Source organism: Ornithorhynchus anatinus, chromosome 2 (assembly GCF_004115215.2).
Source record: "Ornithorhynchus anatinus isolate Pmale09 chromosome 2, mOrnAna1.pri.v4, whole genome shotgun sequence".
Taxonomy (NCBI): domain Eukaryota; kingdom Metazoa; phylum Chordata; class Mammalia; order Monotremata; family Ornithorhynchidae; genus Ornithorhynchus; species Ornithorhynchus anatinus.
In genome coordinates, this window is record NC_041729.1 from 113971404 (window position 1) to 113991682 (window position 20279).

Consider the following 20279-nt stretch of genomic DNA (forward strand, 5'->3'; position numbering starts at 1 on the left):
ACTCATTGTGGGCAGGGGATGTTTCTGTTTACTGTTGAACTTTACACTCCCAAGCACTTAGTTCAGTGCTCTTAACACAGTAAGCCCTCAATAAAATGATTGACTGACTGGCTGACTGTACCACTTCCCAGGTCAGTGTCCCTGCAGTGACAGGTTTTGACAGCAAGGGAAAGGGAGCAGATGACAAATGAAGAGATGATCTGCTGTACTTGCTTCTTTCTCTACAGGTCTGGAGGCCCTCTCTGCGTCCCATCTTCCAAAGTTCATCCAGGATCTTTTGAGATGGATTGGACAGGATTCAATTCCCTTATAGTTGGGGTTTACAGCTCCCTCATGCCTCCTGCTCACTGTTCCTGGAAAGAGGTTAGGTTTCAAAAAAGTAAGGGTTCCAACAGGGCAGAGATGTGACTCAGGGAGAAGCATGACCTGCAAAGTTCCCCCACCTGTGCTGGAGAGAAATCTTGGGGATGGAGGGTATTGGAGCAATGACAGCAGCTCACACAGATGATAGTCATGTTGTGGATGTCCACTCCACTTAGTCTAGTCCCCCGGACTTCAGCCTCTGATCACCTCATGTTAATCCTTCCCTATGGTTATCTATATACATGATTTGTCTTTTGGTAGTTACCCCTTGGCATGTTTTCATAGTAATACAATGCTTCCTAAATGACAATGTTTTTTGCTCTTTTTCCTTTAAATGTTGGTCTTTATTCCAAAAAGATACTTTTTTTTTTTTACTTTTTGTTTCTCATTGTGGCTGTCGAAAAAACTTAGCCATTTATTTCTCTAGATTACACTGCTATTCCATTTTGCAGGCAGAGTACAGTAGGTCTTTGGCAGAGAAAATATTCTTCAGTCCTGCCCTTCTAAAATGAAGTCAATAAATAAAAGGTGAGTAATCTTATCATGGTGGTTGCAGTGAGCCATTATTTGTGTGATATAATGAAAAAAACATGAAGCCATAATAGCAGAAAGGCATTGTCGACAGTCAGGCAAACTGCTTTGTAGTTTTGATGGTATGAAATGCTTGTGCATGTTCACTTTGTAACCTTCTTCCACATGTTGTCCTTGGCAGCTGGTAGATGGGATTCCTGAATGCCAATTAATATTGTTTTCCACTGTATGCTTCTAAGGAACACAGATGAAGACACTGTGTACAGATGAAAAAAAGGGTTCTATTTTGACTAGGAAAATGGGAATATAGACTTTGGTATCCTAAGCAATCAATCAACCAATTGAATTTATTGAGAACTTCCTGTGCACAACACCCTCTACTGAGTGACAGGAAAAGGACAATAAAACAGAGCCTACTCTTGTAATTTCTGCAGAAGTGGGAAGCAGTTTCCTTTTTGGGAAGGTCGGTTCCTTGAAAACAGTTTTATAAATTCCCTTTTATCTAAGAAGTTGGAAGAAACCCACAAGTTACACATCTTTGTATATGTGCACTTAGAATTGTTTCTTGGCTGTTGTTTTTCCAGATCCAGAAATGAGTTCTGGGGTTGGATGTAATAGTAAATATATTTCTTAAATGGGGCATTTAGTCACAGGTGCCTTGTTTGCTACAAAGTTTCACCTGTTCTCTAAAAAAGGGCAACTCTGCTTCCAATTCACATTCTGAGGATGTTACAGTCCGATATATTTTTCCAAGTAGCAAAACTATAAATCTTCAGAACTACAAGACTTAAGGCATCTTTTTTCCATTTTACTCTTCTCAGTAAAAATGATTATGTGATTCATCTTTAATCCTGCTATAAATATGAAAAACAACTTGGTGAAACTGTATTTAATTCATCATTTCTCTTTTTAATTATTCACATGAAGGTTAGGCTTATACTAGGGAAGTGAAGTATTGAGGCAATTACTTTAATGATTCAGGCAAACTGTTGTTATATTTAAGAGAGGCAGCATAGCCTCTTAGAAAGAGCTGGGGATTGCAAGTCAATGTACCTTGGTTCTCTACTGGCTCTGTCACTTATCTGTGTGTGAGCTAAGGGAAGTGACTTAACATTTCTGTATTTCAATTTCCTCTTCTGCATAAATAGGGATTAAATACCTTTTTGAAAAAAAATAGTATTTGTTAAGGGTTTACTATGTGCTGGACACCATATTAAGTGCTGGGGCAAATACAAGGTAATCAGGTTGGACACAGTCCCTGGCTCAAGTGAGGCTCATAATCTCAATCCTCATTTCACAGATGAGGAAACTAAGGCATAGAGAAATTAAGTAACTTGCCCAAGGTCACACAGCAGACAAGGGGTGGACCTGAGATTAGTCCTGTTTTCTCTCCTGCTTAGACTGTGAGCCCCATCTAGGATAGGGACTGTGTCCAATCTGATTATTTTACATCTACCCCAGTGTTTTTATCATAGCAAGTGCAAAACTATTATTATTATCACTATTAACTGAATTATATTCATAAACAAAGGAAATTTGTGACTTGAATTATCTGAAATACTTAACTCTATTAGCCAATTTGTAAGTGCACACCTGACCTAAATGTTATTAATTAAAATTTGAAAGAAGAAATGAAATTTATTTTAAGATCTATATTTTAAATTATATTGGAAGATAATACATTCAACTTCCATAGTCCTTTCCAAGTAATTTCAAGAACCAAATCAATCAATCAGTGGTATTTATTGAGCCCTTACTCTGTGCAGAGCACTGTACTAAGTGACAGGAAAAGTATAATGTCATAGAGTTGGTAGATGCAATCTCTGCCCATAAGGAATTTACACTTTACAAGGAGAAATAGACATTCAAATAAACTACAGATACGGGAAATTGTGGAGTATAAAAAGATGTGCATAAGAGCTGGGATGAGTATCAAAGTGTTTAAGGGATACAGCCTGGCCTAATAAGAGAAGCAGCCTGGTCTGGTGTAAAGAGCATGGGCCTGGGAGTCAATGGACCTGGGTTCTAATCCCAAATCCTCTATGTGTCTGCTGTGTGACTTTTTGACTCTTAAATTTTCTGTGCCTCAGTTTCCTTAACTGTAAAATGAGGATTCAATTCTACTCCTTCCTATTTAGACCATGAGTCCTTGTGCGACCAGGACTATGTGCAACCTGATTAACTCATGTCTACCTTAGTGCTCAGAACAGTGCTTGGCACAAAGGAAGTACTTAACAAATATAAGAATAATAATAAACAGCTAACTGCATAATTATGTTATATCATACTCCCCCAAGTGCTTAATACATGCTCTGAACCCAATAAAATCTCAATAAGTACAATTGATTGATAGTTGGCAAAGGGGAGGATGGATAGGAGAAACAAGGACTTAGTCTTGGAAGACCTTCTTTCTGAAAGAGAGGCGATTTTAGTTAGGTTTTGAAGATCCTGAGAGTGTTATTCATTCATTAATTTGTTCAATCAATTGTATTTATTGAGCACTTACTGTGTGCACAGCACTGTACTAAGCACTTGGGAAAGTACAATAAAGAGTGATAGTCCCTACCCACAATGAGCTCACAGTCTAGAGAGGGGAGGCAGACATCAATACAAATAAACAGATATCAATATAAATAAATAAAAATTCATATATATATATATATATATATATATAAGTGCTGTGGAGCAGGGTTGGGGGAACAGCAAAGGGAGTAAGTTAGGGTGACCCAGAAGGGAATGGGAGATGAGGAAAATTGGGGCTTAGTCTGGGAAGACCTCTTGAAGGAGATGTGCCTTCAGTAAGGCTCTGAAGGGGCAGAGAGTAATTGTCTGGCAGATTTGAGGAGGGAGGGTGTTCTAGGTCAGAGGAAGTATGTGTCGGCAATGAGACAGATGAGATCAAGGCACAGTGAGAAGGTTAGCAGCAGAGGACCATAGTGTGTGGGCTGGGTTGTCGAAGGAGATGTGAGGTGAGGTAGGAGGGGCAAGGTGATGGAGTGCTTTCAAGCCAATGGTGAGGAGTTTTTGTTTGATACGGAGGTGGATAGGCAACTGCTGGAGATTTAGGATTAGGATTAGGTAAACTGTTGGATATGATAATAATAATAATGTTGGTATTTGTTAAGCGCTTACTATGTGCCGAGCACTGTTCTAAGCACTGGGGTAGACACAGGGGAATCAGGTTGTCCCACGTGGGGCTCACAGTCTTCATCCCCATTTTACAGATGAGGTAACTGAGGCACCGAGAAGTTAAGTGACTTGCCCAAAGTCACACAGCTAAGTGGCCGAGCAGGGATTCGAATCCATGACCTCTGACTCCAAAGCCCGTGCTCTTTCCGCCGAGCCGTTTCAGGCCCAAGAGAGAATACGGCCAAGGGGTTGTTCCTGAGATAGACAACATCGAGGTATAGAGATTAGATTGGTGTTAGAATAGCAGAGTGTGCAGACTGAGTTGTAGTAGATCATCAAGGTATGGTAGGAAGAAGAGCAACAATCATGGTGGTTGGTCATTCAGTCAGTTGTACTTACTAAGCACTTACTGTGCCCAGACCACTGTACTAAGCGCTTTGGAGAGTACATATAACAATATAACCAAACCTGAAACATTCCCTGCCCATAGTGAGCTATAGACTAGAGGGGGAGAAAGATATTAATACAAATAATTAAAATTATAGATATATACATAAGTGCTGTGGGAGTAGGAGGGGGATGAATAAAGGGAGCACGTTTGGGTGATGTAGAAGGGAGTGGAAGAGAAGGAAAAGGTGGCTTAGTCAGGGAAGGCCTCCTGGAGGAGATGTGCCTTCAATAAGGCTATGAAGTGAGGGAGATTGTCTCTTGGATATAAAGAGGAAGGGCACTCCAGGCTAGAGGCAGGACAGGAGCAAAGGATCTGTGGCAAGATAGATGAGCTTGAGGTATAGTGAGAAGATTAGCAGTAGAGGAGCAAAGTGTGCGGGTTGGGTTGTAGTGGGAGAGTAGCGAGGTGAGGTACAAAGGGGCAAGGTGATTTAAAGCTGATGGTAAGATTCTGTTTAATGCAGAGGTGGATGGGCAAAGTCTGACAGTTCTTGAGGAGTTGGAAAACATGACCTGAATGATTTTGTAGAAAAATGATTCTGGCAGTAGAACTAAGTATGGACTGGAATAGGGAGATAGGAGGCAGGGAGGTTTGCAAGGAGGTTGAGTAGGATATTTGCTTGGTTTAACATGGCAGCATTTTGGCTGGAGAGGAAAGGGTGGATTTTAGTGACAGGGTTTAGTGATGGATTGAATGTATGGGTTGAATGAGAGGAGTCAAGGATAACATCAAGGATACGGGCTTGTGAGGCAGGAAGGATGGTGGTGCCATCTTCAGTAATGGGAAAGTCAGGGGAAGGATAGGGTTTGGGTGGGAAGACAAGGAGCTCACTTTTAGAGATGTTAAATTTGAGGTGACGATAGGACATTCAAGAAGAGATGTCTTGAAGGCTGGAGAAAATTTGTGACTGCGGGAGGGAGGCTGGAGAATGTAGAATTGGCAATCATCTGAATGGAGGTGGTAGTTGCAGCCATGTGAGCAAATGATTTATCCAAGGGAATGGGTGTAGATGGAGAAAAGAAGGGGACACAGAACTGAACCTTGAGGGACCACAGTGCAACACAGACTGAGAATTAGCTTTCAGAGAGCTAGAAGAACGAGGAGAGGACAGTGTCAGTGAAGCTGAGGTTGTGTTAGCATTTCCAAAGAGTTACATTGGACATAAATAAATCTGTATTTTGTTATAGAATTTTGCTGTTCAGAATAAACATAGAGAAAAGTCAATCAAGAAATCCAAAATGTTATTGGAAATTGACTATTTGACAACCTCTAGACAATAAACTCATCCTCTATCCTGTAAGCTCACTGTAGGCAGGGCATGTGTCCATTTACTGTTCTTTTGTACTCTCCAAAGCACTTAGTACAGTGCTCTACATATAGTAAGTGCTCAATGAATCCAACTATCATGCCCACCAAGTTTCATATTAATCTGAAATCTATACCTGAAGTACTATATAAGTTTTAAGGTAGCTGGGTGACCTAGTTAAATTCAGAAGATGCTTCTTTCTGTCTTATATGGTTTTATCAGTTTTCTGCAGCCAAATCTAACATCAAATAGCAAATCAGATCACAAATACAGGGTCCCTAATAATGTTGGTATTTGTTAAGCGCTTACTATGTGCCGAGCACTGTTCTAAGCGCTGGGGTAGACATAGGGGAATCAGGTTGTCCCACGTGGGGCTCACAATCTTAATCCCCATTTTACAGATGAGGGTACTGAGGCCCAGAGAAGTTAAGTGACTTGCCCACAGTCACACAGCCGACAAGTGGCAGAGCTGGGATTCGAACTCATGAGCCCTGACTCCAAAGCCCGTGCTCTTTCCACTGAGCCACGCTGCTTCTCCCTGTAATGTAGTCAGTACACCACCAGTGAAGCAATACTCACTGCAGTACAGCTTCCTAGGCTGGAATTTGTGAGAAGAAAGTATGACTAGAGGTACAAAACAAACTGTAAGTTCATTATGGGCAGGGAACTTGTTTGCTTATTCTCTTGTATTGTGCTCTCCCAATACAGTGAACAGTGCTCTGAACATAGTGAGTGCTCAGTAAATACTATTGATAGATTGAATGATTGTTCACTGATAATAGTATTTGCTAAGTGCTATGTGTCAAGCACTGTTCTAAGCACTGCGGTAGATACAAGCGATACAAGATACAAGGGCTTAGTCAGGGAAGCCCTCTTGGAGGAGGTGTACCCTCAATAGAGCTTTGAAGTGGGGGAAAGTAATTGTCTGTCAGATTTGAGGGAACAGGGCGTTCTAGGTCAGAGGCAAGATGTGGTCGAGGGGTCGGCAGTGAGACAGATGAGATCAAGGCACAGTGAGGTTAGCATTAGAGGAGCGAAGTGTATGAGCTAGGTTGTAGTAGGAGAGTAGCAAGGTAAGGTAGGAAGGGGCAAGGTGATGGAGTCCTTTAAAGTCAATGGTGAGGAGTTTTTGTTTGAGGAGGTGGATGGGCATCCACTAGAGGAGTGGGGGAATATGTTCTGAACATTTTTGTAGGAAAATAACCAAGGTCACATAACAGGCACATAACATGCACTTGACGGGGCTGAGACTTAAACTCTTCTGACTTAAACTCTTCCTTTTTCCACTAGACCAAGCTACTCCTGCATAACTTATACGATACTAAAATCCCTTCACTGGATCTCCCTGGCTCCTCTAGCTATTGCCCCATCTCTTTGCTCCCCTCCTGTCCAAATTCTTTAAACAGATTTTATACGCCTAGTATCTTTCCTCCAACTCCATACTGTCATCCAATCTGGTTTCTGCCCTCTGAAATCTGCCCACTGAAATTATACTGTCCAAGGTCAACAAATGACCTCCTCACTGTAAAATTAATCTAATCCTCCTTGACCTTTCAACTACTTTTGATATTTTGGATCACTCCTGTGGTGAACCCACCACAAGTTGCTTTACTTGTGTGTTTGTGATCCAGAAGAAACTCACCAAAGAACTGGAGTGCTCTACTTCAGGGCAGGTTGTTGCCAGCCCTTGGGGTCAGAGCAAGGAAGTGGTCGCTCTGAATCATGAGGAGGGAAGCAGCGTTTGAGGGAAGCAGTGTTTGAGGGAAGCTATGTGCAGAAGAGGATTGCAGAGTCAGCGGTCCACTTTGCCAGGAACTTCTCCCAACCTTCTGCAGCGAGATCAGCAGAACGAACTCCCCTGACCAGCAGACTGGTACTGGATCCTTGGTGGAGTGGGTGTGAGTGAGTGTGTGTATATGTCACTCCCCTGCAAGTTGGTAAAAACTAAGTAAAACTTTCCACAGTAACTTTGGTGGTTTGGTTTGACTCTATTATGTGTCACAGAGGCTACCCAGTACAAGAAAGTCCTGGTTGGTTCAAGCTGGGGGCTCTTGACAAATCCTTTTCCCTTTTCTCTCTCGGCTGCAAGTTCACTGTGGACAGGGAACATGTCTACCCACTCTGTTATACTGCACTCTCCCAAGCACATAATAGTGTTCTGTGCACAATAAGAGCTCAACAAATATGACTGACTGATTGACTGATAGATTGATTTTCCTAGAAATAATAATAATGATGGTATTTGTTAAGTGCTTACTATGTGCCAAGCAATGTTCTAAGCGCTGGGGTAGATACAAGGTAATCAGGTTGTTCCACGTGGGGCTCACCGTCTTAATCCCCATTTCACAGATGAGGTAACTGGGGCACAGAGAAGTGAAGTGACTTGCCCAAAGTCACACAGCTGATAAGTGGTGGAGCTGGGATTAGAACCCATGACCTCTGACTCCCAAGCCTGGGCTCTTTCCACTGAGCCATGCTGGTGTTAGTCTGACTCCTCATTTCTGATTTTCATCTGACCTCTGTGACTGATTCTTCTCAGTCACTGGCTCTTTATCTTTATCTCACCTCACTCCTCTGGGTGTCTCTCAAGATTCTGTTCTGGATTCTCTTCTCTTTGCACTTTATATTCACTTCCTTGGGGAGCTCATCTGTTTCCATGGCTTCAACTAATAATAACAATAATGATAATTGTGGTATTTGTTAAGTACTGGCACTGTACTAAGTGCTGGAGTGTATATAAGCAAACCCACTTGGACACAGTCCCTGTCCAACAAAGGGTTCACAGTCTTAATTCCCATTTTAAAGTCGAGGTAACTGAGGCACAAAGAAGTTAAATGACTTGCCCAAGGTCACATAGCAGACTAGTGGTGGAGCCAGTATTAGAACACTGGTCCTTCTGATTCCGAGACCCTTGCTCTACCCATTTGGCCATGCTGCTTTACAACTATTGCTGGTCATGCTGCTTTATTCAACTAACATATCTTAAGTGGTCGTCTCCCAAATATATCCCATTAAGCCCAAGTTCTCACTTCTTTCACAATCTCACATTGCTTCTTTCATCCAAGATATCACCATGTCAGCACCTTAAGCTTCACATTTCTAAAACAGCTCATTTTGCCTGCCAAATTTTCTCCTCCATCCAAGTATCCAATCACAGTTGACAATACTACTATCGTCACTGCTTCTGAAGCTGACAACCTTGATATTACCCAGGATGCTGCCCTCTCTTTAGACTCTGACTTTTAGTCTGTTCCTAAATCCTGTTCATTTTTTCTCCACATTTCTTAGATGCACCCATTTCTCTCCATCCAAATGGGGCCATCCTGAACAATTTGCATCACATCCAGACTAGACTAAATTAGCCTTCTCACTGTTCTACCTTCCTTCAGCCTTATCTCTATCCAGTTGACACATCACTCTGCTGCCTGAATCATTACTATAAATTTTATTTTGCGCATCTCTCCATTCCTTATAAGTCTTAGATAGTTACCTGATTCTCTTCAAAGCACTTCTGAAATCCCATATTCCTTAATTATTTTTTATTCTTGTGGGTCGTATCTTCCCTGATTATTTACTGATTTCCTCATTTTATATCCAAAAACTCCCCTAAGCATTTACGAAGATATCTAATATGTTCTACTACTTCCAATAATAATAGTATTTGCTAAACACAATGTGCCAAGTACTGCGCTAAGTACTGTAGTAGATAGAAGATAATCATATCAAACACAGGCCTTGCCCCACACAATGCTCACTGACTAGGAGTAAAAGAGAACAGGAACTAATCCCCATTTTTCATTTAAAGAAACTGAGGTACAGAAAAATTAAGTAATCTGACCAAGATCATGTAGCAGGCAAGTGTGGAGCTGAATGAGAATCCAGGCCTCCTAACTCTCAGTCCTGTATTTTTTCCACTAAGTCATGCTGCTTTATATTTGTAATATATTTTAAGGCCTACCTCCTACCCTAGGCTATATGATACTTGATGGTAGTAATCTCATTTTTTGTTTTGTTTTTTGCTTTTATGACATTTGTCCAGTGCTTACTATGTGCCAGACACTGTACTAAGAGCTGAAGTATAATACAAGCTACCTAGATTGGACACAATCTATGTCCCACATGGGGCTCACAGCATTAATCCCAATTTTACAGATGTGGTAACTGAGGCACAGAGAAGTGAAGTGACTTGAGCAAGCAGAAAAGTGGCAGCGCCAGAATAAAAACCCAGGGCTTTGGACTCACAGGCCAGGACACTTTCCACTATGTCTAGCTGCTTCCCTTTTGTCTAAATACACTGTTGCCCTTTAAGCACTTAGTAGGTGTATTCTACAGTGCTTGGCACATAGTAAGCGCTTAACAAATACCATTTTTATTATTATATTCATATTCTCCTATCATTTCAGCACTTATGCCATCTATGCACTTATACCTTCATGATCAGACTACAACAGCTGTATATATCAACTTAGCTATTGCATTACATTAAGCAATTACTAATCCACACATCCAGTTTTCCATTATCTTTATCCTTCTATCTGTAAATTATTTTGGTCCGCCTCTGCCACCAGATTGCATACACCATGAGGACAGGGATCATGTCTTTAATCTCTATGCACTTTCTCAAGCACTTAGTACTTACTGCTCACAGTAGGGTTCAATACATAGCATTGATTGATTGAATTGTCAGTGCTTAAACCATTCCATGGTGGTAACTTAGTTAAGTGCTTCAAGAGGCACACTCCTTCCAGGCATCTAAGGGTCTACATTTTTAGTAGGGAGGTATAGACTCAAGAAATAATTTATTATAACATAGATTGCAAAAAAATCAAATAATTTTCATCAATAAATTCATTATTCTGCATCCCTATGTGCTAATCATAGTACTGAGCACTTATTAATGTCTGTCCCATTTCCCTTCTCCCGGCAGACTGTAAGCTTACTGTGGACAGGGAATGTGTCTATTAACTCTGTTCTATTGTACTCTCCCAAGCGCTCAATATACAGTTCTGCATACAATAAGCATTCAATAAATATGATTAACTGATTGACTACAACAGGTAAAATAAAAAGGCTCCTGGCCTCAAGGCTGTTACAATCTAATGGGAAACGCACACAGACAGAAACTACTTTCAGTTATTTACCATTAGTGGGAGCTCTGGGAAGGAAGTTACTCTACTGAACTCTCTGAAATGCTCAGTCACTGATTGATTGATAAAGATTCAACTGAAAGAGCTACAGGAAGAAGTGATGGAAGGGTATTAAATAAGTGAATAAGTAGATATTAAATAAGTGAATAAGTAGATAGAGTAGACTGATATATGTATGTACCAAAGGGATGTATGTACCAAAAAGGATGACACTATCCAGGGTGGTGGAAATCATGGAAAACATCCTGCAAGAGGTGAGATTTCAGGAGGCTTTCAGGAGGGAAACATGTCAGTGGGGAGCAGGAAAGACAGTGTGATTGAAACTCAGCATCTATTGGTTTCCCAATAACAAATTAACAGTAAAATTACTGGACTGCCTCAGAACAAATGAAACAAGCTGAGTTATTTTCTTCAGCTAGATATCAAATACTATAGAGCTTGTCTTTAATGTTACCCCAGTCATATTTAGAAATTATCACTCATGTAGTTATTCAGATTTATATATTTGTCAGGTTTTAACATTGCTATTTTAAACATTACTACAGATGATATCTGGTTGAGCTAATGAGGTGATTAATCAATGATTTTAAAGTGTGTTGCAGATGGAAGCTACATAACATAAATGCTGATATATATTCATTATAATTCTACCAACTCTTAATGTTTTGGAGATGTAATTTGAAAGAGAGGAGGGGCAGATGGAGCTGAATGATAAAAATATTAATGGCATTTTCATAAAACAGCCATGAACTTCCCATATTATCTGTTTATAGAGTCAAAAATATTTCTATGTCATTCCTGGCATTTCAGGTACAGTCTACAGAATACATGTATTCTCCTTGCTTTGAAATTCCAGTAGTATGTGGGAAATGAGTCTATTTGGTCTACCTGGTTCTGATCATTTTATGTTCCATTTGGTCTACCTGGTTCTGATCATTTTGTATTCCAGTGTGGAAAACCAATATTGAGGAGAAGGAGAGGAAGGATTGCTTCATCTTTTTGTTATCCTGCCTCCTGTCGCCTGGCTCTGAAGAATGATCCACTACAACTGGAAAAAATGGCAAGCAAAGATGCAGTCAGAAATGCAAAAGGAGGCACAAGTAAAGGGAGGTAAAACTTGTAACCACATAAAACATGCCCCAAAACTAAAGGGATAAGTAAGTGGGGAAATATAAAAGGACTGAGAGTGTGAGTAGGATGAAATAAAATTTGAAACAACAGAATTTTGAGAAATCCTAGAAAAGAAGAATGAAAAAATAATTTCCAAAAGAAGATCATACTAGAAATAAGTCCAATTTCTTCCTGTACCTTGGAGGATCACTGCTTCAAAAGTGTCATAATTATTCCTGGAATAGGAAAAGTTGTAGATGTGGGTTGCCAGCTAGAAAGAGGTTAAAGTTGGAGAGACAAACCTGATGGAGTATGTTTCCTCCAAACTGATCATTAACTGAGCAGATACTTCAGTGACAATCAGGGCTAAATGATCACAGAATCACCTGAGGTTACAAATTTCAGACTTTTGTGGGTACTCTTAGAGAGTTCCTGGAGTCCTTTTACATGCTGTTATACCTAACTATTTATGACCTGTTACCAGCATCTTAGCTATGCTAATTATGACATTCCCTCAAATCACAATTTGTCTGAGTACAGGCCTGATGAAAGAAGGCAGATAAATGAGCTGTTTCACACAAGAAGTTTTGGGCATTCCTTTCATCATAAACTAGCAAAAAGCCTATGCTTTGCCTACTTGTCAGACAGATGCACACAGCGACACAAGTACATACAGGAATGAGAGAGAAATTGTGGTGCTTTGCCTGGTGGTATCAGATTGATGTAGCAGATTGCCTTCCATTGCCCAAGCTAGGAATGGAATGGGTATGCCTCTCTTGACTCTCCCTCCTGCGGTCGAGACTGGTAAAGTACTGGGAACTCTCCAGCTGCAACCCTGAGAAGGGGAGAGGGGGAGACAGACATTAAAATAGATAACTGCTAGGCATATGGGAAAGTAAAAGCCTATGGAGTTTTAGACATCATCACTCGATAGAAAAAAGAGTGGAAAGAAATGAATATGGAGGTGTTGGGGGGATGGGAGAGAGGACCCAGCCTGCAGACTATCTAGACTGTAAATTACAATGTAAACTCCCCCTCTAGACTGCAAACTCACTGTAGGAAGGGAATGTGCCTGTTACATTGTTACATTGTATTCGCACAAGCCCTTAATATGGTGTTCTGCACACAGTAAGTACTCAATAAATATGACTGACTGACACAGAATACAAAAAGAGGGGGTAACCAAAGCCTGAAGGAGAGACAAAGGGTTGTCAGTGTGTGAGGAAAAGAGGGAATAACATGAGATTCCCAGAGCAGAGTTGGGTCAGGCACTGAGGGTACACAGAAGAGAGGCGAGGAATACGAAATAGAGTGGTGCAGTGTCACAGCTGAGATGTAGGGAGCTAGAGACCTACGATTAAATTAACTATTTTCTTTAGCTTTTCCTTTTCTTTCCTGGTTCTGGCTTTTTCTTTTCTAAATACAAACAAAAGAATCTTGTTTCAACAGCAGTTTCTTGTTTGGATGAAGGGCAATGAAAGTTACAAAAAGAAGAACCTTAATTGTGTTAGGGAGGATGACACTTATGTGCAGCGCTGAGTGTCCAAAGATGTGTGAAGAAACCAAGAATTATACAGTATAAAAAATTCATCAGAATCAAAGATGGGAGAGATTGCATTGTACAACCATTTATTATACCCTCTCCCTCCCTCCTTTCTCAAAGGTCTTTGAGAATACTTCATCACCCCTTTTCAAGTTAGTTGTTAGCACATTTATAGGCAATCAATCAATCAATGGTATTTATTGAGTGCCTACTGTGATAAAACACTAAACTTAATCCTTGGGTGGGTGATGGAGTATAATTTAATACATAGACATAACATAGACAAAACATTCTCAGTATATGAATAATTTCAATTACTTGCTCATTTTCCTCTGAGGTGGCCAGAAAACCCTGAATACAGCACCGCACTAAGCACTGGGGTTAATTCAACATAGGTTGGACACAGTCCCTGTTCCAAAGGGCTCACAGTATAAGGAGGAGGAAGTAGCATTTAATTCCCATTTTACAGTTGAGGAAACTGAGCTACAGATAAGTTAATTGACTTTCCCCATGGCCATGTGGAAGGTAAATGGCAGAGATGGGATTAGAACCCAGGTGTTCTGACCCCTAGACACATCCTTTTTCCATTAGTCCACATTGGTTCCCATGTCTATATTAATGTCCACATCTTTCCCAGTACTTATTACAATGCTTTACACATTATAAATGCTTAATTAATACTATTTTTGATCAAAGATCCTCTTAGGCAAAGCACTGAATAATGTAATGTACACATTGAAACAAATTCTTATACAAATATACCTCAATTCATCTTGTTTAGACAGGTTAGAATAAGGTTCTTTTCATCATAAAGGAATATTCTGTGCTTTAGCTGAAAAGCATAATGTCTGATTGGGACTAATCTTTTTTGTCATGCTTTTTTCCTCCTTTCATTTGCGTAGCAATTCCTCATTTCAAGAGTTCAAATTGATTCATTTGAGTTAGCCTCCCAATTCCCCTTCTGTGCTTTATTGTTCTTTGACACATTTTTTTTTTCATCTCAGCACTGAAAGAACTGTCTTAGCACAGATTCTTGGAGGTTATTGATATGCTTTTGTGCTAACCTGGAATTTCCTGGGTTTATTTTTACAAGAATGAGAATATAATTTTTTTGGACTTGTAATTGTCTAGTTTAAAATGAAGACCCAGTGTTAACAGACTTCAAATTAACTGAGCTTACTTAACAGAAGTAGCATAATTAGCATTAATGCACAATTTTACTCTTTATTTTGTTCCCCAAGATTCATATAACGGGCCTTCTTATGGGCAAGTGTCCAACATGTTCTTTAGAGCAATAAAAGAGAATTGTCTACTTGCAATTGTTCACCTTGATTTTTATGTATTGATGTTTGTTTAAAACTCTTCAATAATTGTGTGGAAGTAAAATTAATGGGCATAACATGTAAAGTTTAAAAAGCTGTATTGGTTTTCAGTGATTGGAATAAAAAACATTTAAGGGTCCAAGATATTACTTATAAATTTATAGCAGACTTTTCAAAATTTTTCTGCTTGTAATATTTTTGAATGACTGAAAAAATTATGAACAATGACTTAAGCTGTAGAAAAATTTGGAATCTTTAATGTTTAGCAAATTATATATTCCAGGCTTTTTGAGCTTCTTCAAACCCAAGACACTGACTGTATCTAGTCACTAGAGGATGATGTTTAATTGCTACTAGAATATGTGCTGACATAAGCCGCTCAGTCTCCACCAGGCTGGGTAAGTGGGGTAGACTTAGAATCATTCTGGGGCTCAGTACAGTACTCTGCACAAAGTGCTCAATAAATACTCTCAACTGGCTGATCTCAGTGAAAATGAAGCTGAGTTCTTTCAAATGGCATAAATTCTCTTTGATAATTGTGGACAGAAGAGATTAGTGTTGATTTGTTCCCTCCAAGTCTTTAGAGCCACCTTAGAAGTCTTTAGCTCTACATTAAGTGTAAACCCTTAAAGAGTATCACTGGAGATGACGTGGACCACCCCCTTCTGTTGGAAACCTTATCTAACCTGGTTTCACTCATACTATCCTCTTCTAATGAACCATGTTGAACCAAGCAGCGTGGCTAAGTGTAAAGAGCACGGGCTTGGGAGTCAGAGGTCATGGGTTCTAATCCCGGCTTGGCCACTTGTCAGCTGACTTTGGCTAAGTCACTTAATTTCTCTGTGCCTCAGTTACCTCATTGGTAAAATGGGGATTAAAACTGTGAGCCCCACGTGGGACAACCTGATCACCTTGTATCCCCCCAGCGCTTAAACCAGTGCTTTGCACATAGTAAGTGCTTAACAAATACCATTATTATTGTTATAATTATTATTCTAGTTCTCCTACTCTCTGGCCATAACTTCTTAGTGTCTCAGTCTTCTCAGTCTCTCTCACAGGCTGCTCCTCTCAACCTGCTCTGCACATGGTAAGCACTCAATAAATATGATTGGTTGAGTGAATGAACCTCTTATTGTAGGGATCTCTCAGGACTCAGTTCTGGATCCCCTTATATTCCCAATAAATCAATACCCATTCTCCCTCCTACTTGGACTATGAGGTCCATTTGGGACTGGATGTGTGTCCAACCTGATAAACTTGTATCTACCCTGGTACTTAGAACAGTGCTTGCTTGACACAGTGCTTAACAAGTACAATAAAAAAAAGATCGACCAACGAATGGCATTTATTAAGCACTTACTGGATGCACTGCACTAAATGCTTGGGAAAGAACAATACAAAGAGAGGTAGTAGATATGATCCCTGCCCACAAGAGGTTTACAGTCTACAGGAGCATGGCTCAGTGGAAAGAGCACGGGGTTGGGAGTCAGAAATTATGGGTTCAAATCCCTGCTCCACTGCTTGTCAACTGTGTGACTTTGGGCAAGTCACTTAACTTCTCTATGCCTCTGTTACCTCAACTGTAAAATGGGCATTAAGACTGTGAGCCCCACGTAGGACAAGCAGATCACCTTGTGTCCTCCCCAGTGCTTAGAACAGTGCTTTGCACATAGTAAGCACTTAACAAATCCCATCATCATTATTATTATGACAGAAGGATGTAGTCATTAAAGTGAATTAAGGAGAGAGGAAATAGTAGAGAATACAAATATTTATATGAGTATTGTGGGGCTGGGGATTCAAAGTGCTTAAGGAGTACACAACCAAGATCATAGTTGAAGCAGAGGGCATGGCAGATAGAAGAAATACAGGGTTTAGTCTAGGAAGACCATGGAGGAAAGGGGATTTTCAGGAGGGTTTTGAAGGTGGGGGCTATAGGTGGACTTTCGGATATGAAGAGGAGCAAGGGAATATGGGCAAGGGGTTGGTGGTGAGATAGGTGACATCAAGGTACAGAAAATAGGTTGTTGTTAGAGGAGCTGAGTGTGCAGAAGGAAGTGTGTAAGGTTAGATAGAAGGGAGAAAGTTAATTGAGTGCCTTAAAGCCAGTGGTAAGTAGTTTCTGTTTGATGAGGATGTGGATGGGTTTTTAAGATTGAGGTGATATGGACTGAATGTTTTTGCAGAAAAAAAATGACCTGAGCACTAAAGAGTAGTATGGAGGAGAGAAGGTAGAGATAGGATGCAGGGATGGCAGTGAGGGGGCTCATGCAGTAATCAAGGAGGGAAATGATGGATGGAACAATATGGTAGCGTATGGATTGAGAGGAAAGGGCAGATTCTAGAGATATTGTGAACTGATAGGTTTTGAATGTTTGAATTGACAGGATAATGCTAATGAGACCGGGACTGAGGCACTGTCTATGGTGATAGAAAATTCAGAGTGGGGGCAGAGTTTGGGTGGGAAGATGAGGAGTTCTGTTTTGGACATGTTAGGTTTGAGGTGGCAGGAGGATAGCCAAGTACAGATGTTCTGAAGTCAGAAGGAAATGTGGGAAAGCAGAGAGGAAAGAGGTCAGGGCTGGAGATGTAGATTAGGGAATCAAATACATAGAGATGGCAGTTGAAGCTGGGGGAGTGAATAAGTTATGATGATGATGATGATGGTGGTATTTGTTAAGCACTTACTATGTGCAGAGCACTGTTCTAAGTGCTGGGGGCATACAAGGTAATCAGGTTGTCCCACGTGGGGCTCACAGTTTTCATCCCCATTTTACAGATGAGGGAACTGAGGCACTGAGAAGTGAAGTGACTTGCCCAAAGTCACAAAGCTGGCAAGCGCCGGAGCCAGGATCAGAACCCATGACCTCTGACTCCCAAGCCCGGGCTCTTGCCACTGAGCCACGCTGCTCCTCTAAGTTATCCAAGGGAGTGGGTGTAGATGAAAAATAAAAGGGGGCTGAGAACTGAACCTTGAGAAATGAAAGCTAGCTTGTAAGAGGCAGAGGAGAAGGAGTGGTCAGAAAGATAAGAAGAGAGCCAGGAGATGGCAGTGTCAGTAAAGATAAGGTTATGTAATGATTCCAGAAGAAGGGAAAGTGTTCACAGTGTCAAAGGCAGAAGAAGAATTAAGGAGGATTAGGATGGAGTAATGACCACTAGATTTGGTAAGAAAGAGGTCATTGGTGACTTTAATATGACCATTTCTGTGGAGTGGAGGGGGTGGAATTAAGATTGCAGGAAGTTGAGGAAAAAGTTTGAGGAGGAAGTGGAGTCAGTAGTATGGGCAACTTGCTCAGGAGTTTGGATCCCCTTGTAAGAGGGAGATGGGGTGATAATTGGAGGATGCCAAGGGGTCAAGCAATTATTTTCTTTTTTAGGATAGGGGATACTTGGGTATACTTGAAATCAGTGGGGAAGGAGCCTTCGGAAAGTGAATGGTTGAAGACGAATGCCAAGGATGGAAGAAAAATGGGGGCACTTGCTTTGCTAAGATGAGAAGGATGGGGTCAGAATCACAGGTGGAAAGGGTAAAATTTGAGAGAGGCATGAGAGCGCCTCTTAATAATCATAATTATGGCATTTGTTAAGCACTTACTACGGGAAAAGCACTGTTCTAAGCGCTGGGGAGGATACAAAGTGATCAGGTTGTCCCACGTGGGGCTCACAGTCTTAATGCCCATTTTACAGTTGAGTTATCTGATGCACAGAGAAGTTAAGTGACTCGCCCAAAATCACACAGCTGACAAGCAGCACAGCAGGGATTTGAACCCATGACCTCTGACTCCCAAGCCTGTGCTCTTTCCACTGAGCCACGCTGCTTCTCTAGAAGATAACTGGGAAGGCTGGTAGAATGTGAAGAGTTTGAACTGTGGTCTGTCAGATGAAGTGTCTGTATAAAATAAGGATGGAGAGAATCTGGCAATAATTCTCTCCTAGACTTGGAGAAATATTGTGAGGAGGCCCAAGCTAGGACTTTCTCCACACTCTGGCTCCAGAAAATTTGTTAAGCACTATGTGCAAAGCACTGTTCTAAGCACTGGGGGATACAAGGTGATCAGGTTGTCCCACGTGGGGCTCACAGTTTTAATCCCCATTTGGCAGATGAGGTAACTGAGGCACAGAGAAGTTAAGTGACTTGCCCAAGGTCACACAGCTGACTAACAGCTGAGATGTAGCATGACATAGGGGATAGAGTATGGGCATGGGAGTCAGAAGGACCTGAATTCTAATCCAAGCTCTGCTTCTTGTCTGCTCTGTGACCTTGGGCAAGTCACTTCACTTCTCTGTGCTTCTGTTACCTCATCTGTAAAATGAGCCCCATGTGGAATAAAGACCGTGTCCAATCTGATTTTCTTGTATCCACACCTGTGCTTAGTAATAGTGCCTGGTACGTGGTAAATAATAAATACCACAATCATTATTATTATTATTATTTACAGACTGTGAGTCCCTTGTAGATTTGGACTGTGTCCAACCTGATTAGCTTGTGTCTACCCTAGCGCTTAGTACAGTGGTTGGCACATAGACCCATTTTAACAAATGCCATAAAAAGAAATGCTCTGCTGCATCCTCTGTTCCTGAGGGAGAAAATTCAGTTATTTGTGTTTCATGGTAGGGTGGATCTGGTAGAGGGAGTAAATGGACTTCACTGGTTATATGTGCTTTCCTCTATATTTTAATCAGAATGCACTCGATAATATTTATGCTATTTATAACAGGAAAAAACTACATAATGCATTTTATTTCACTGCCATTCCTCCCTTCTTTGAGGTCAGGAAGAACTGCTCCCTCTCAGAAGTGACTGGAGAAGAGAAATGGGCAGATAAAAATGATACTGCAGAGCAGGCATTCTTTGTTAAAATCACATATTTTCTTTTGTTTAAAATAATTATTTGACTTAGTTCTGGAAACAACCAAATGTAAGGGTCTAAAACCCCTGGATAAGGTTTGAAAAAATGGTCAAATATCCCTGCAAAGAATGAGTATTTTTCAATCCTTTATAAACCTAATGAATATGGTTTTGCTCCTTTTTATGATATTTAAACTCTCATCTTTATAACAACAATAATTTTCAGTCCATGATCACAGAGATTCAGGGAATAGTATTCCATGATTCTAGGATTATGTCCAGACAATTATTGACCCTTCTGGCTTCACATGCTTTAGAATAATTTTGGATTTCTGGCCATGGGTGGTTTTGCTCTTATGGGTAAACCTTTATGTAGCTTTGAATTAGTAAAATGCTTATACTGTTGTCTCTTGTCCCTCTAGTTCCTCGGAGTACATCAGAGGAACTATTATCTCTAATTATTTATTTTTTCCTGATGCCCTGAAAAACCAGAGTTTCAGTATTTGACTCTATTTGAATGTGGTA

At 40.6% G+C, this 20279-nt stretch overlaps 1 long non-coding RNA gene across 1 annotated transcript in view; it reads right to left on the bottom strand.

The window, feature by feature from the left end:
* Positions 1-507: 507 nt before the first annotated feature.
* The window catches only part of LOC114809117, a 47909-nt gene continuing 28137 nt past the window's right edge, over positions 508-20279 (bottom strand). The window contains exon 3 of the long non-coding RNA XR_003756873.2: positions 508-1150. This is a non-coding gene — a long non-coding RNA (uncharacterized LOC114809117). The remainder of the gene's footprint in view (positions 1151-20279) is intronic.